A 6,909-nucleotide genomic window follows, 5' to 3' on the forward strand; every position below is an offset into this window, starting at 1 on the left:
TTAGCGACGCCGGACCTTTCACCGCGCGAACGCGTGCTCGCTCGTTTTTCTCTTTCGCATGAAATTGTTACATCGCCTCTCTTATCTGGGTCTCAGCCGTTGCCGGTTTCACCGCCTTGAAAAGGTCGCATCGTTGCACGATAAGCAATAGTTGGCGGCTTAAGCAGCCGTGGTAATTGCCTCCTCGTTTGCACGGTGAAAGAAAGAGAGAGAGAGAGAAATTGAACGTGTTTGATCGAGCAGAGGGGAAGTTTTCCCGTCTTCAGACGTCGCGTCCGACGAATTTTAAAGTTTTGAACCCGAGCAGCTTAGAAAGCGGCCGGGATCGAACGCGTTCCACCATGCTTGGAATGAACGTTAATAATTCGTCGACGACTTTCGCGCTCGAGAGTTACACACATCGTGATTTCAACCTGTGCGTTTTGCTTTCGGCCAATTTCACGGCGATTCGCTCGCGACGGGATTAACGAGTCGCGGATGAAACGATTCCCACGTTTAATACGGTGGTTTAATGGAAGATGTGCCCTTTTTTTCTCTTAGCATAGCTCGATAAAGGTTCGGTTCGAAGAGGCGTGGTTATGTTGCAGCTCGTTAATAAGATACATAGAACAGATTACTATGTTAACTTAGGTATTTTCTCGGGAGTTTCGAAGATTTCTAAGCGAGGAATATATTCGAGTTATTTTATGGAACAATCGGAACGTTGGTTGTTTCAGCGATGGTTAATCGTTGCAGGTTGATTTCTATGAACCGTAGGACAATTCTTGGAAGAGAAAGTAACACTTTCATCCACGCAGGTACACCCACAACAACATAAATCTGCCAATCATCTGTAACACAGATTTAACGGTGTTGTATGAAAGGGGCAGGAATTGGAACGAGCCTGTGTTAACGGTTTCAAGGCGCCAATGAGTTTTGATCGATCAATGGGTAATCATGGTTAGTATGTCTATTATACATTGTTTGCAAATAGAGCTTTGGTTTATTGCAAACTTTCCTGCTGGAACTCATCTTTTGCTCGTGCGTTTCACTACTCCGTTACATCACGTCTGTCTCTCTCTCTCTCGATCTTGAGAACGGCCCTTACGATACTAATTTATCGCTGGAGTGGCGGCGCATCGCGAGAAAGGATCGGCCAGCATCCATTCTGCGACTTTCTGCGCAGCGGACACGAATAGGAAACGCGATTCTCGGTAAGAAAGTTTCAGCAAACGAGTCTTCCGGAATAATTCCGCGGAAAATCGTGAATCCTCGATTTTGAAAATCGGTGCTTTGTGACGGAAATGAGGAGTTGGTCGACAGAGACCTGAGGAGTTGATTGACAGAGATGAGCCAAAACTCTCAATTTTATAAATTAGTCACTTTCCGACGAAAATGAGGAGTTCTGTCAATTCTTCCTCGACCCAAAGTAAGTAGACACTTCCATTACAAAGTTCAACGTGAAATCTAGACAATAATTCATTGAACTCATCTCTCGCCACTGTACACCGATTCACAGAAACTCTAAGGCCTACGATAACATCCTATCTCCATCCATAATTCTCACGTGAAACAATCGCATGAACCACAGCAAGAGTGAAAGCAACCCTTTACATAAACCAAAGCTAACCCCAAGAGGAGCGTATTAGCTTAATGGAGCCTTTGATACTTCACATCAAAGGCTCCCTAGGCGATTATTTCGCAGATCGCGCGACGTGTCAGAGTGTGGAAAGTCGGTCTAGGCATGGAAAAAAGAAACAGATTCTCGTGACGCCGGTATCCATTCCGGAAGAGTGGCTGGCCGGTCGCGTCCGAGATTAATCGCCAGCATTAGCGGGATTTATCGGGCGTGCATCGTTTGGTTGGCGGCGTACGAGGGACCCCGACGGTAACACCGGTATCGTCTCGTTACTCAAAACGACGTTTCGACTGTTTCCACGGTTCTTGCCTCGCGATCAAATCCGGCCCATTCTTCGGCCACCACGAAATCTCACGGTCTCGGACGTCTCTCGATGTGACATCCCGATGAACCCTCGCGCCACATGGGAACGCCGTGGAAATTTCGTGTTGCACGTTCAACCGCTCTCGTCCCTACAGGACCGTTCAAAAATGCACCACCTCGAGATTTCCCTGGGATTTAGGTACGTACCGGTGGAGATTCGAGACGGAACGAGGTAACTTAGGTATTTTCTCGGGAGTTTCGAAGATTTCTAAGCGAGGAATATATTCGAGTTATTTTATGGAACAATCGGAACGTTGGTTGTTTCAGCGATGGTTAATCGTTGCAGGTTGATTTCTATGAACCGTAGGACAATTCTTGGAAGAGAAAGTAACACTTTCATCCACGCAGGTACACCCACAACAACATAAATCTGCCAATCATCTGTAACACAGATTTAACGGTGTTGTATGAAAGGGGCAGGAATTGGAACGAGCCTGTGTTAACGGTTTCAAGGCGCCAATGAGTTTTGATCGATCAATGGGTAATCATGGTTAGTATGTCTATTATACATTGTTTGCAAATAGAGCTTTGGTTTATTGCAAACTTTCCTGCTGGAACTCATCTTTTGCTCGTACGTTTCACTACTCCGTTACATCACGTCTGTCTCTCTCTCTCTCGATCTTGAGAACGGCCCTTACGATACTAATTTATCGCTGGAGTGGCGGCGCATCGCGAGAAAGGATCGGCCAGCATCCATTCTGCGACTTTCTGCGCAGCGGACACGAATAGGAAACGCGATTCTCGGTAAGAAAGTTTCAGCAAACGAGTCTTCCGGAATAATTCCGCGGAAAATCGTGAATCCTCGATTTTGAAAATCGGTGCTTTGTGACGGAAATGAGGAGTTGGTCGACAGAGACCTGAGGAGTTGATTGACAGAGATGAGCCAAAACTCTCAATTTTATAAATTAGTCACTTTCCGACGAAAATGAGGAGTTCTGTCAATTCTTCCTCGACCCAAAGTAAGTAGACACTTCCATTACAAAGTTCAACGTGAAATCTAGACAATAATTCATTGAACTCATCTCTCGCCACTGTACACCGATTCACAGAAACTCTAAGGCCTACGATAACATCCTATCTCCATCCATAATTCTCACGTGAAACAATCGCATGAACCACAGCAAGAGTGAAAGCAACCCTTTACATAAACCAAAGCTAACCCCAAGAGGAGCGTATTAGCTTAATGGAGCCTTTGATACTTCACATCAAAGGCTCCCTAGGCGATTATTTCGCAGATCGCGCGACGTGTCAGAGTGTGGAAAGTCGGTCTAGGCATGGAAAAAAGAAACAGATTCTCGTGACGCCGGTATCCATTCCGGAAGAGTGGCTGGCCGGTCGCGTCCGAGATTAATCGCCAGCATTAGCGGGATTTATCGGGCGTGCATCGTTTGGTTGGCGGCGTACGAGGGACCCCGACGGTAACACCGGTATCGTCTCGTTACTCAAAACGACGTTTCGACTGTTTCCACGGTTCTTGCCTCGCGATCAAATCCGGCCCATTCTTCGGCCACCACGAAATCTCACGGTCTCGGACGTCTCTCGATGTGACATCCCGATGAACCCTCGCGCCACATGGGAACGCCGTGGAAATTTCGTGTTGCACGTTCAACCGCTCTCGTCCCTACAGGACCGTTCAAAAATGCACCACCTCGAGATTTCCCTGGGATTTAGGTACGTACCGGTGGAGATTCGAGACGGAACGAGGTTTCGATGAATATTAATCAACGTTCAAATTACTTCCTTCGGGAGCTGGACTTTTTTAAGGGGGTACGTCAACGTGGATATTCAGAGTTTCGCTGTTTGGCTTAGGGATTCAAGTATCTTTCCGATGGATATTTGAATTGCGTTCATTTCTTGAATTAGGAAAGTTACGAGTGATTTATGTAACTTGGAGAAGATTCAGGCACTTTCGTTTCTTAAGAGAAACTTCATTCCGGTTTAATTGTATGGAATAGAAGAGACGGGTGTAAATGAACTCCTTTTGCTTGTTTAATTAGAGAGATGAAATCTTGTATGTTGAGATTAAGAGATTTCTTTTGTATCATCCTGTAGACACGCATGCATCCAGCGCGTATATCCTGTCCCGTATACAAGGAGAGTTTCATTAAACGTATCCTGACTCTCTGTTTGAATGCCACATTGTTTTGAAGGTGCCCCCTTAAATTCTGAATTAAACGGAGAACTGCGTGACTCAGCCTGAGAAAGAGCAGATTTATCTGGCTGTTGGAGAATGCACCACTCACTGTGCGACCGCGCAGCAATCTCTCGCCATCATCCCCCATTCACGATTTCCCCCGATAACAGCATTCACACCGAGCGCGTGTACGCGTATACCGCGCCGTTCAAGAATCCTGTTCCGCGAAACGCGCGACATAAACTTTGCTGTTCCGCTGGGAGGAAACGCGGCGCGTGAGAAGAGCGCTCTGCCAAGTGTCGCAAATTTCTGCGGAGACTTCTGGGAATTTTGCAATTTCCAAAGTAGAGATTTCAGAAATTTGGGGAGTCCAAAGTTTGGGATATCAGAAATTTGGGGATTCCAAAATTTGGGATCTGAGAAATTTGGGGATTTCAAAATTAGGGATCTCAGGAACTTAGGGAATTCAAAATTAGGGATCTCAGGAACTTAGGGAATTCAAAATTATGGATCTCAGGAACTTAGAGGATTCAAAATTAGGGATCTCAGGAACTTAGGGAATTCAAAATTAGGGATCTCAGAAATTTGGGGATTCCAAAATTTGGGATCTGAGAAATTAGGGGATTTCAAAATTAGGGATCTCAGAAAATTGGGGATTTCAACATTTGGGATTTCAGAAATTTGGGGATTCCAAAATTTGGGACATCAGAAATTTGGGGATTTCAAGATTTGGGATTTCAGAAATTTGGGGATTCCAAAATTGGGGATTTCAGAAATTTGGAGATTCTTAAATTAGAGATCTCAGAAAATTGGGAATTCTAAAATTAGGGATCTCAGAAATTTGTGGATTCTAAAATTAGAAATTTCAGAAATTTGAGGATTCCAATATTGGAGATGTCAGAATCCGGAATTGAGAATTTTAGGAACCTAGCGATACAGAAATTAAAAAATCCGAAGATTTGAATATCCCTATCTTAAAAACTTCCTGAACACCCTTCCCAAAAATTCCAAATTCAGCACCACCACCAACCAGCAATTCGGAACGGCTCTTTTAATCTCTCCTCGCATCACCGCAACGATAAAGAGATTTCACGGTGCGCGAAGGCGGCGGAACTTCGGAACGCCGTAGCGTTTCCTGGGTCGAAATTAATGAACGCGTCTGTAGCCTGACACGAACGGTGGCGCAAAACTTTTAGGCAATCCAGTGTATAGCTGTGCGAGCGTCTCCGTGGAAAGCAGGTAAACGAACTCCGGTTCAGAACCACCTGTAGACCGTAAGACCGGATAAGGCAGCGGACTCGTCGTTGCCTTCTTGCTTATAATAAGCCGATGCACGCTACGCTGAATACGAAACTTCCGGCGCGTCTATTTCCCACACACAAATAATATCACCCTATGATTCTTAAAAGCATCAAGTCCAGTCATCAACAGCGAAAACAGATTAGAAATGAGAGAATCTCTCTCTCTCTCTCTCTCTTTCTCTTTCTCTCCATGAGTTAGTGTGTACAGTCTCGATTAACTGACCAACGTTTCGATCAGTTAGTTCGAGTCAAGGTCGTTCGGGTTGCGACGTGAGCTTGCTTCCGGTGCTCTGTTGCGCGGTGAAAGCGGTGACGACGAATTAATTTGACAAGCGGCGCGTAATTGCGAAAATAATGTTGATTTATGGCTGGCTTGAGCAAAAAACTGTTTGGTTCCAAGTCGAGTCTATCGACTTGGTTATAGTCTCTTTCCTCTCTTCACCACGATGTCGATCGCCTTTCTCTGGCTTCGGTGTACATATATACCATGGAACGTGCAACGACTGTATGCAAATGATATCAAGCGTGAAAAAGCCACCGTTAATGACGCAAAACGCGAGTCTTGATTTATCAAACGGTAATTGGAATCGGTTTTACTGCCTCCTTAACAATTCACCATCGTCCTATTAAATATGGAAGATTCAGCCTGAAGGCTGAGGACGAGTAATAGCTAGACGAAAGATTTAAAAGAGACGAGGTTTTGTTGCATGGAAAGCATCGAAGAACGCGGATGTCGCATAGCGAATAACAACGGTTATTAATTTCTGTCGCGGTGAGAATTTCTGACCTACTCTGCTTAGATGCAAAAGCACGGGGAAGCAATGAAACGGAATTTCACGAGCGAACGAAACTATACAGGTTCGTTTAGATACCTATCGTTGAGCATATTTCGACTACAGCTTGTGTCGTTACTTGTGTCGCGAGATAAATGCCGACTTTCGACGCTTTTTTCTTTGCAAGGTGTAATTCGAAATTGATTAATCGTGGTTGGAACGTTTCTGGACAACGTTCGTTTGCGTTTGAAAGTTGGACACTGGAAGTTCGTTCACGCTTCGAATGATTCGATTGATTACCGCAATCTTGTGATAGATCAATGAAATATTTCACAGACACGTAGAAATCATGCGAATTGGCAATGGTGTAAAAAAGTTGACGTTCATCGATAAACACGAATATCTCAGAATTTGGGAATTACAAAAATGGGGGTTTCGGAGATTTGGAAATTCGGTAATTTGGGGACCTGGAGATTCGGGACTTTGAAGATCTGAGAATTCCGGAATTAAGGGTTTCAGGAATATGAAAATTCGGAAATTTGGGAATTGAAGAATTTAGAAATTCGAGGATTCCCAAGATAGGGGTTTCAGAAATTTGACAATTCCACAAATACGGATTTCAGAAATTTGGAAATTCGCAAATTTGACGATTTGGAGATTCAAGAATTAGAAAACTTAGAAATCCGATAAGTTGACAATTCCCCAATTAAGGATTTCAAA

The sequence above is a fragment of the Habropoda laboriosa genome, unplaced genomic scaffold (assembly GCF_001263275.1).
Source record: "Habropoda laboriosa isolate 0110345459 unplaced genomic scaffold, ASM126327v1 scaffold872, whole genome shotgun sequence".
NCBI lineage: Eukaryota > Metazoa > Arthropoda > Insecta > Hymenoptera > Apidae > Habropoda > Habropoda laboriosa.